The 12321-nt window shown below is 42.3% G+C and overlaps 1 pseudogene; it reads right to left on the reverse strand.

Moving 5' to 3' along the window:
- Positions 1–3707: 3707 nt before the first annotated feature.
- LOC130129803 (zinc finger BED domain-containing protein 4-like) lies at positions 3708–7244 on the reverse strand (annotated as a pseudogene).
- Positions 7245–12321: the final 5077 nt, after the last annotated feature.

The following is a 12321-nucleotide window of genomic DNA, read 5'->3' on the forward strand; positions in this document are numbered from 1 at the left end:
TTGATGCAGGAAACATAGTGTATGATGCGACGGACGGTTCTATAAAAAAACACTATCTCCAGCCCAGGGCAAAGCATATCCTCACAGACAAACCTCTGTGTAACCTTTGGTTTCTCCATCTGCAGATGCATTAAAGATTCTCCGTTTACTCCAATACTTGTCCGATGATCATTCTTCCCAGAGGTTGCTGGGGCAAGGGCCCATTAAAAGGATAAACAAAATCCACAACAACAGTGACTGCAGAGCTGTTACAGTTCATGATGGGCTCTCTCAAATTTGACATTTTCGGTAAAATAGACTCTCTCTCCACTAACATTAGGTTAGAAATGTCATTAATTAAAAACAAGCTCAAATAAATCTATTGAGAGTTTGCAGAATAAGCTTGATGCACACGGAGCAGTACTATCGGAGCTGGAGCGCAGCGCTATGGATCACAGCACACGCATTAGCGAGCTAGAGGCTAATGTTGGTTCATTAACGACCAGGGTGGCATACCTGGACAACAGATGCAAGGACCTGGAAAGCAGAATGCGGAGGAACAACTTTCATCTTCTGTGTGTACCGGAGGGAGCAGAGGGCCCATGATCGATGGAGTTTGCAGCGCAGCTGCTTCAGGAGCTACTCAGCCTGGATGAGAAGCCGCTGCTTGACCGGGCCCCACCACACCCTGCATAGCCGACCCTGGGATGGAGAACCTCCGCGACCATTTGTCATCAGGGTGCTTTTTTTATGTTTGCAATAACATACTGAAGAAATTTTTTTGCCAAATCATTATGCGGATTGACAAGACCGCCACTGGTGCTGTGCCCTCACAGGGTACCAACGGAAACTATCAAATCCACTGAGGCAACCCCTGGGAAACAGGGAATAAGCCAAAAGAAGAAGAAGAATGACATACTGAAGAGATCTGGAGAAGCATCCCTTCTTCTTTACAAGGATAGGAGAGTTTCATTATTTGTGGACTACACCATGGCCATGGCTAAGAAGTGGGCTGGCTTCCAAGATGTGAAGTGCCAGCTACGTGCCTGCCTGGGCGTGAAATATGGCATTATTGACCCTGTGGTTCTGAGATTGTCTCTTTCGGATGGCTCCACACAAATTCGAGGACCCGGCTCTTGCGGCCAACTTCTTAAAAAAAAACTTGAAAACGACTGTTGCATAGCATGGCGTCGAGCAAATGGTTGGTTAGCTGATCTTGGTAGCGGGCTATTTAGCAGGCCGGTTGGCCTGTGAAGCTAGCTTTCCTGGGTTCGTTGATATCTGAAAGATTTTTATTTTCTGTTTTTTCATTGATACTTGAAGGTTATTTGTTTTCTTTCTTCACGTTTCCAATCCATGTTGGTGAATTTATAGCTGACTTTCCACTATAATGTGATAGCATGCAGAAATGCACGTACTTCGCTCACATTATTGTTTTCTACTTGTATCATTAATGTTCTGTTTGGATATAAGCCATCTTGAATGTCAGTAGTTGGCTGCTTGTATAGTTCAGTTGCAGTTTTGCCACGTAAACCATTGTATTGACTTGAACTTTTCTTTTTTTTTGTTGGACTAATGTTGGTTCTCCGTGGACTCTATTGGTGATCAATTTGTGCACGTTTGGTTTATTTTGGGTACGTGGTCACAAGTCTCAGGTAGCAAAGAGCAAGAGGTATTATGTTTTACTCTAAACTTTTTTGTATTCAGGGTTTTGCTTGTATCTCTGTTGGGGGGATGGTTTGCACGGGAGGTTTGGGGGGAACGGGCACCTTCCTCTTTGTATGTAGTTTTGTTTATATGTCTCTTGCATTTTGTTGCTTGTTTTTGTGTCTTAAATTTGTACCACCATGGTCGATAAAGTTCTTTAGTTTATATTGCGCCTTGTTGTTTACATGTCCTCTCTCTTTTAAGACATGGTTCAGCCTGGTGTAGCTCATCCAACTGGAGGAAATGGCTTTAATTTCATTACCTGGAACTGCAGAGGCATCAACAATCCAGCTAAATGCAGTAAGGTACTCCACCATCTTCACCAATTGAGAGCTCACATCATTGTTCTCCAAGAAACTCACCACAAGGTATCGCAACACTTGAGTCCTAGGTGTAGATGGGTGGGCCAGGTGTTTCATTCCTCATTTCAGAGTAGGGCAAGAGGGGCAGCCATTTTATTTCACAAATCAGTACCATTTACCTATTCCAATGGGACTGCCGATCCCAGTGGTAGGTACGTAATTGTCAGCGGTAAGCTTTTCCATACAAATGTACTTTTCGTCAACATTTACGCTCCCATCTGGGACAATGGTGATTTTTTATTTTATCGTTTTTTTTCTACACTCCCCGATTTGTCCTCCCATATGCTGATCTTAGGCGGTGACTTTAATCATTGGCTAGAACCACAGTTAGACCAATCCTCCACTAAGCCCACCACATTGTCAACATCAGTTAGGGTTGTTTGATCCTTTATGTCTGAATTTGCAGTCTCAGAACCCTTGGAGAATTTTTAACCCATCTGGAAAAGCATATTCTTTGTTTCTCACCGATTCACCACACTTTTACGCGAATAAACTATTTCCTTCCTTCTCCACTTCACATCCTCATGTTCATATAATCCAATCATTGTATCTGACCATGCCCCTGTTATTATGGTAGTCTTTCAAACTTTTGATAACATGTGACCACCTTGGCAATTAAACACTCAATTGCTTAGCGATTAAAACTTGATCAAATGTGCTTCGGACCAAATTGACTTTTTTACTGCGATAAATAGAACCCCAAATATATCTCCATCTATTCTCTGGGAAACTTTGAAAGCCTATGTCAGAGGAGAAATGATCTCCTATACCACACATGAGAATAAACTTAAAAAGGATAGGCAATCTATGCTGACACGCTGTATTGCCCAACTGGATGACATTTATGTTGTCTTACCATCTCCAGACATTTTTTAGGAGTGTTTAACTTTGCAAGCAGAGCTTGATATGTTATTCAGGTCACCAAACTGCTTGCAAAGTCTAGGAGGACTTATTATGAATAAGTGATAAGGCCGGTAAATTATCAGCTCACAAATTACACCAAGTAACATCAACACATCAGATTCCTAAAATTCGCACATCATCTGGGATATCATTAGACCCTAGGGGAATCAACTAGAGATAGACCGATATGGTTTTTTCAGGGCCGATACCGATACCGATTATTAGTAGTCAAGGAGGCCGATAACCGATATTTGGAGCCGATATTAATCTGCAGTAAAAGGGAAAATATTGGCGTCAAAATTTTGAATAATACAAACTCCAACACTTCACTTCGTTTAAGTGCCTTTAAGCATATGTTTATTAAACAGCTTTTCAGATTTGCAACATGTTAAAGGTTTTTTTTAAATCTTGGACAATAGACATCTTTGTTTTAAAATTCTAACAAAAAGTGCAGGGAGCTCCCAGGCTCAGCAGCATGTCTTATAAAGTTAAATGAAAACTTAAACAAATAAATAGCTCCCTAAAGTTGTCTACAGTAAATAAAGTTGTCCAAAATTTCAATATAACTGAAATATTAATCTTTCACTTATCTTTGTTTTAAGTTCAAACAAAACAAAAAGTGCAGGGAGTTCCCAGGGTCAGCAGAATCTCTTATAAAGTTAACTGAAAATTTAAATAAATAGTTCCCTGAAGTTTTATAAAGTAAATAAAACAGATTTAAATAAAATTTGCACAGAAATGTGAGTTTAAAATCAATTAGTAGTCCCAATTGAGCAGCACCAGATTGTGGTGCAAAAAGCAGAGTTGTTCAGCGTGCTCTCCAGTGAGACGGCTTCTCTTGCTCTCATAAATTGCAGACTTAACTGAAGACGCGCTCACTTGGGACTGATGAGGGTGGTGCACAAAGAAACTTTCTTGCTTGTTTCGCAAGTAGCTTGAAGCGCCCATCATTCTGTCTCCACCACTGGAGTGGGTCCCCTTTACGCCTGTCGATCACTGGCTCCTTGAGGTACAGATGTAGCTCATCCTCAACGCAGCTACTGGCCAGCAGGTCACCAGTGTGATGTGCCAGCATAGAACTGAATATCTCATCAACACGGCTGCGGAAGGATGTGTGTTCTCTCCGTTGCCTTTTGTGGGTGTTTCCGTCATTCTCGTGTGTCCCATATGCAGCTGCCTGCTCCTCCATACTGGCTCCTTCTGTGGCAGCCTGCTCCTCCATATTGGCTCCTTCTGTGGCAGCATGCTCCTCTCGAGTGGTCTGTTGTGTGGCAGCGTCCTCTTCCTCTTTCAACCATCCTTTGGCCTTGCTCAATGTCGTGGCAGAGGAGAATGCATGACTCTTATAACAAGGATCTAAGAGACAGGCCAGCACCACAGTTTTTGTGTCTTCTACTTTTGAGAAACGCTTGTCGAGGCTCTCCCTCATGGCTTGCCTGAGCGTTCTGATGCCTTTTGTGGAGGGCCCCTCAACATCTTGAAGAAGCATCTTCAGCGCAGTCAGGCATGGAATGATGCAGGATGCTGATGAGTTGCTGTGGCTCACCTGAAGTGTCACTTCCTCTATTGGGAGAAGAGTTTCAATTAAATTGGACACAAGGTCCCACTGGTGAGCATTAGGACCTGCAAATCCTCCATGTTCACCACAGTAGATGGTAAGTGCAGGCTTTTGCTCCAGCATTCTTTGCAGCATGTGGAGCGTTGAGTTCCACCTCGTTGGAACAGCCTGGATTATGTTGAGCTCTGGCAGGCCAAGTTCCCTCTGAATGACTCACAAACGCTGTTTGGCCAGAATGGAGTGGTGGAAATGTGTGGCACACTTCTTAAGCATTGCAATGACATCTGTGACGGCTCTTTGACTTGCCAGACCGTCATTCACCACAAGTTGCAAGGTGTGCGCCGTGCAGCTGAGGTCTGGGAGTTCAGCTAGCCTCATTCCCTTCACAATATTGGCTCCGCTGTCTCGAAGCACTAGTGCTACATGGTCTTTGCTTATCTTCCAGTCCTCAAGCATATTGAGGAATGTCTCTTTCAGGTATTCCCCAGTGTGGGACCCATGCATCGCTCTTGTATTTAAGATGACCTGCTTTCTTGTCCATTCAGTGTTGATGAAATGGCATGTCAGGCTCATGAGAGACTCTGTCACACCAGACCAGCAGTCTGTGGTGAAGGAGAGAAAGTAGCCAGCATTCTCTGGTTGAATCAGCGCTTTGATCTTGTCCACAATCTTGTGGTGAACTTCTTGCAGCTTCTCAGTTCAGTAATACTTGTCACTTTTCAGTGCATATCGTGGCTCTGCTGCAGCCATGAGGCGCTTAAAGCCAACATCAGACACCACCGAGAACGGTTGGTTGTCAGTGACTATCATCTCTAGGACTAGTTAGTCCATTAGTTTCGACCTCTCATCTGAGTTTGTCCCCTTTCTTTGTTTCTGAAACATGTCCTCTATTGTTGGCTGAGATGAAGTTGCCTCATCCTGATGAGATTCAGATTCCCGTTTCTTCTGTGCCGTTTCATACAACTCAGGGTGATGAATCCTAAGATGGGACCACAGGTTTGAAGTATTTTTGTTGTTCCCAGTTGTCGCTCCCATGCTGACACCTTCATTGCATGTATTACAGACTGCCTTCCCTGGTGTTGGTTGAGTGTAATACTTCCATACTGCACTTTTAAACTGAAGTCTATCCATCTGCAATAAGGGTTTGAAAAAAAGAGAGAGTTAAAAGTGGGGCCACATGCTGACATATGCTCAACTCATCATGCTTCATTTATTACAGCATTTGGGAAGCCTGTAGTTGATTTTATTATGTAAATGTTACATTTTAACAACATGTGATAGCAGGGACCCTGTCATTCAAAACTAGGCTGCGACATTAATAATGATTAATGTAACTATATCTGAAAAAATAGTACAATAGCAATAGGAGAGACTATTCATCCCTGAACACCATGCAGGTCATGTAGGCTTTATGATGCAGTTACATTATGTCTTAAATCTTAAACAGCAATATCCTGCTCCTCTCGACAAGAAACTATCAAAGACAGCTTCGGGACACACTTAATCTAACAATATGTCATTTTCTGCTGCTTGGGATCTCTCAATCAACACAGAAAAAGGTAAAGTAAAATAACTTGGTAGTTAAACAGCCATTATTGCCTTACAGTTTTCTCTCAGACAGACGGTGCTTTGCTTACTTTTATCACTATTTCCCTATCAATATTATCAGCAACCTTGTTTCAAGTGATTAAACCGTTAAAAACACTAAATAGCCTACATCATCTTCACTTTAATAATCAGTTTATCATAGGAACAGACAGCTGCCGCTAACGTATTTGGCCTCACAGTAACATTAGTAGTAGTGAATTGTAGAGTTTCTCATGTGGCTTCTGTAATGATCTGTGCCCTCTGGCTATGTTAACTTATAACATTAATAAAGCAAGGACGACTTCTCTCGTGCTGGGTGTTTATTCACCGACCGGATTCCGACTGACGTTGTTACGTACATCACGTGACTTTGTTGTGGCGCTACGGAAAGCCGTAAGGGACATTAGCAAATCAAATGTTACTAGCAAATATTACAGCTTCCAAACAAACACACTATTCTCTACCATAACAGACATTCTCCCCATTCATAGTATTCCATGACGTCACTCAAAACGAACCGCGGCCAGTATAACAACACGACATCGAGTGTGAGATTACTTTTATACAATATTCTACAAGCGCCATTTATTAGTTAACAGTAATAAGCTACAACAGATAATGATTAGCTAGTTTATTTAATCATTTATTTGACTCCGCCAACACAAATACTGCTGCATAGCACTAATTTTGCACTGTTGGTGCATTTCTAACGTTAGCTTTTGAACGCTGGTATCTTCTTGCTGTTTCTGTCCCTGTTGGTTAGCTAGCTGGCTGGTTAACGTTAGCGCTAATGCTCCAGCTAGCGTTCGCTAATTTACGTTAGCAGAGAGCAATCGTTATCTTAAATGCATTTGCTATGGCAATGGCTGTATGTTTACTAGCAGAGTGGCCAGTGTGCTCATTTAAGATAGCGTAAGGATATCTCTCTGCTAACGAAAATTAGCGAACGCTAGTTGCAGCATTGGCGCTAAAGTTAACCAGCCAGCTAGCTAACTAGCCGGCTTGTGGCTTGTTACCCTGCTATACGAACGTGACAATAACGTTAACGTTAGTTGTCAACACTGGCATTAATCCATTTGATCTGGCTAGATTATAACCTCAATGAAGGTGCTCAGAACACACTCTGCTGCTTTGTGAAGGCAGGACATTTTTCCGGTTTATTCTGGCTAGCCTCCTGGCTTGGAGAAGGAGAAAGCGGACCGGTGGGCTAACGTTACGCTAAACGCTAATCACAGCCTTCACCTCAACGTGCTTCCCTGCAATAAAACTGGACTGAATTGAGTTCATTAGGTTTTTACTCTCTCTCTCACTCACACACACATACTTCTACTATCACGGAGTATTTCCATAACGATATTATCAGCAACCTTGTTTCAAGTGATTAACAGGCACGTCTGGAGGGACGGCGAGCGAGCAGAGCTGCCGCTTATGTTTATATAACGTTAATGGGCTCACAGTAATGTTACTAGTAGTTGTGAGTTGTAGAGGACTGGGATGTTTATTACAATTTCGGGAGAGTCTGCTGGCTGCTGCCTTAACTTACCTTCGAAACATATATCTGCTCTCCGAGTCCGGACCTCCTCCAGATTCGGCAAAACTTTTTCTCCTCTCCCCCGTGTGTGAGCACTGTGCATGCACAGCTATCACTGCTGATTGGCTGTTACCCGTGCCGTGACTCTGCGTGTAACCAATCAGATAGTGCTGTGGGTGGGACAATGCTGGAGAGACAGAGTAGTGACAGCAGACAGAGAGACGCGCCTGCATCAGAGCCAAAATGACCCCGTTTTAAATTGATCTCTTATCGGCCGTTAGATTTTTAAAAAAGGCCGATGCCGATATGCGTCAAAATGCCAAATATCGGCGCCGATAATCGGCCCGTTCGATAATCGGTCTATCCCTAGAATCAACGATGAATTCAAGAGATTCTACCAGTCTTTCTACACTTCTGAACATGAGGCGGTTGCATCAGAATTGAATAATTTTTTCCATTCTCTTGAAAAAGTTCGGCATGGGACCCAGGATTCTACGGGCCTTCTACAGAGGCACAACCAAGAGCATCCTGACTAGAGACATCACCGCCTGGCATGGGAACTGTACTGCCCACAACTGCAAAACACTGCAGAGAGTTATGCCGACAGCCCAGAACATCAGTGGATGCGAGCTTCCCTCCATCCAGGACATACCAATAGATGCTGTGTCAGCAAAGCCCGTAGGATTATCAAAGACCCCAGCCTCCCCAACTATGGAATGTTCCAGCTGCTACTGTCACGCAAGCAGTACTGCAGCCTCAAAGCACGGACCAGTAGGCTCCGGAACAGTTTTTTCCACCAAGCAACCAGGCTTTTGAACAAGGAACATTAAAGACACTAAGCCTGGTGCCAGACTGACCTATGGTCTCCAGCGGATCATCAATTTACACACAAACACACTAAAACACATGTAGCTTTGCATACACAAAAAAATATACAAACAACTGCATACACATATGCACATTTATTAAGGCTGGGCCCAAACACAGCACCCTGCATGCACCACATACTACTTATTATTATTACTGCTTTTTTGTTCTGTTTTGTTATTTATTACTATTGTTGCTGCAGTGTTGAGGAGCCGAAACCCAAGAATTTTACTCTCTTGTACTTGTACAATGAGAAATAACAAATAAAGAATCTTGAAATGTGCCTTTTGTCAGCCAGAATATGGTAAAAAAAAAAAATTCAGAACAACTATTAAAAAGTTGTCTAACGCTGTCAGTTCCCTTCAATCTGGGAGAAGTCCTGGACCTGATGGCTACTTGGCAGAGTTTTACAAAAAGTTTTTTTCCAATAGCCCCAATTCTAATTGAAATGTACAATGAAGCCCTTGTAAATGGCACTCTCCCAGAGACTCTCATCCAGGTAACTATCTGTCTTATCCTTAAAAAAAAACAAAGACCCTCTTGACTGCACATCATCCATCCAATTAGTTTGTTAAATGTTGACTATAAAATTCTAGCCCAACTTCTGGCAGCATGTCTCGAAACAATTCTCCCATCAATCATCTCCCCTGATCAAACAGGATTTATTAATAACAGACACTCATTCTTTAATCTACAACGGTTGTTCAATATTATATACTATAATCCCTCTATCACAACCACTTCTGAGGTTATCATATCCCTTGACACAGAGAAAGCGTTTGACCGGGTGGAGTGGAAATACTTTTTTTACACCCTAAACAAATTCAACTTTGGCTCCAAATTCATTACTTGGATAGGACTTTTGTACTCTTCCCCCCCACCCCCCAAGCTTCTGTCAGGACCAATAACATTCAATTAGGTTATTTTCTCCTGCAACGGTCGACACGCCAGGGTTGCCTTTTAAGTCCCTTGTTATTTGCCCTCACCACAGAACCCCTGGCAATAAAACTTCGTTCCAATCCTCTCATTAAAGGTATAGTTAGATACGCACACAAATTGTCTCTATATGCAGATGACTTAGTTATACATATCTGACCTTTCTTGTTTCTGTTCCCGCAACCCTTAACACTTTCACATCCTTCGGCCACTTATCAGGAAACTGATACTGAATCTTAGTAAAAGTGAATTGATGCAGCTTAATGTGGCTGCAAAAAAAGTTTCTCTCTTAATAACTTTCCATTTAAAACTGTTCATAATACTCTTACTTATCTCGTTGTGCATGTCACAAACCCATTTACAAACCTTTTTCGGGCCAACTTTGTTCCCCTTTTAACCCGTACGAAGGACAATTTGGAACGCTGATCATTGCTGCACCTTTCTTTCGTCTCAAGAATTAATTCTATTAAAAGGAACACCCTCCCTAAATTCCTATATCTCTTTCAACGCCTACCGAGCTCTCTTCCCAATACCTTTTTTTAAGAAGATTGATGGCCTAATTTTACCTTTTTATATGGGATGGAAAGTCTCCAAGGATGCAAAAATAGCTCTTGCAGAGGCCCAAGCCAGACAGAGGTCTAGCGCAACCAGATTTCAGGTCCTACACCTGGGCTGCTAATCTCAGGATCGTTCAGTACTGGTTGCAGAGCAAAGAAATACCCACACCCCTAATTAGGCTAGCGATGAAGGCTGCCTCATCTGCACCGGCATCAGTCTTCCCTCGCTCACTCTTCCATTACAGGCCCTTATCACTTCTTCACTAAAACTGTATGTGTCAAAACAAGATTGAGGATCTGGAACCAATTTAGACACCATTTTGGGTTTCAGATAACCTCTTTTTATGCCCTGGTGGCCTCAAATCTGCCCCCCCCCCAACTATGGCGGACAGTGCCTTCTCAATGTGGTCTAGTTTTGGTATTAAAAGGTTTACAGCGCTCTATATCAATAATACATTTCCTAAATTTGACCAACTCTCAGCCAGATTTAATTTTTTTAGGTACTTACAGATCCGGAGTTATAGTTGCAGCATACGTAGATCTTCAATTCCCCGCTCTTACTGGTGACACAGTTTGACACTTTTTTTACCCCCCTTCCTACTCTGAAAAGTACCCTGACAATAGTCTATATACAAATATTTTCTCTACAAGCCACCTCACTAAATGACATTATATCTTCATGGGAGGCGGAACTGAGTATGGAAATATCTGATGAATTATGGGTAGAGGCACTCAAAAGGGTACACACCTCATCTATTTGCACCCGACACGGCCTCATCCAATGCAAACTCATTCACAGGGCTCACTGGACCAAAGCAAGATTATCCAAAATTCACAAAGCTACAAAGATGTCAGCCCTAACTGTGTAAGGTGTAACTAATCTCCTGCAAATCATGATCATATGTTTTGGGGGTGCCCATCTCTTGTTGGTTTTTGGGAAGATATATTTAACACACTCTCTGAAATAAGTGGCACACAGATTGAACCAAACCCACTCATCACGCTATTTGGGGTTTCCTCACCCATATTACGACTGACCAAACTGAATAAGGACATAATTGCCTTTGTCTCTCTGTTGGCGAGGCAACTGCTCTTGCTTAGATGGAAATCTCCGGTACCCCTTCCCATGCACTCTAGATTAAAGCCGTTTTAATCATGTAGTGATGTATTAGTGATGAATAACCATTTTTATGTAGCCTGTATTCTTATCCAGTGATGCCGGCACTTGTACGCACCATGCGTACATTTTTTTTTTAGAATTTTGTTCGTTTTTTTGCCACTCACGCCGTTTGACGCAAATACATTTGAAGGCCAATGATTGGTGTTAACGTCACTGGCTAATAGCACATGCTGCGTACAGATCGCATGGTGCGTACAGCATTATCGCTGCCAGCGCCACTGTTCTTATCCTCATTGGATGAGGTTGAGGACATGATACATTCTGGTGATGCAAAGGGCCTGGTATATGTATATAGGATGCCCACGGTGAAATGTACTGCCTGAATGTATTGAACTATGATAAAGACAATGGCTTTTTTTTGTCATTGTTATGATCTTGTCCCATGTTCTGTCTCCGTTTTTTGTTGTTTGGATATGTTGTTTTGTATTCCTAATATATAAATTTCCAGTTCGATTATTTTGCAAACACTGATGTTGAAAACCCAATAAATACAGTTATGGGGAAAAAATTATCGTATCAAATCACTTAAAATAATTTTCTGTCGCTCTACAGAGGGGTGTATATATTGGAAAATGTGACCAAAATGTTATCTATTCTTCCTTTGACTATTATATATCTGCCTTCTTTGTCTCCTTTTTCTTTGAAGTTTTTTTTCCCCCCTACATCTATCTTTGTATATATCCCTGTGATGGCCTGGAGGCCTGTCCAGGGTGTCTCCCCGCCTGCCGTCCTATGACTGCTGGGATAGGCTCCAGCATCCCCCCGACCCTGAGAGCAGGGTAAGCGGTTTGGATAATCGAAGTTGTTGAGAGTTGGAAATCAGAGATGCCACTCCTCTTTTACAACTATTATTACAGGAACTGATAAGTGCCCAAACTTTTTCAACTTGTCATGTTCTTGTTTTGACATGTGTATCTCTTGTAAGAATACGACTTGTGTCCTATCCTTTTTCATTTTTGCCAGCACTTTAATCCTCTTGACTGGATTACTCAGACCATTCACATTTAAGGAAGCAATTCTTTGGTTATGTGACCCTTGTAATGTTCTGTGCCCTCTGGCTATGTTAACTTATAACATTAATAAAGCAAGGACGACTTCTCTCGTGCTGGGTGTTTATTCACCGACCGGATTCCGACTGACGTTGTTACGTACAT

This window comes from Lampris incognitus, chromosome 2 (genome assembly GCF_029633865.1).
Source record: "Lampris incognitus isolate fLamInc1 chromosome 2, fLamInc1.hap2, whole genome shotgun sequence".
Lineage (NCBI taxonomy): Eukaryota > Metazoa > Chordata > Actinopteri > Lampriformes > Lampridae > Lampris > Lampris incognitus.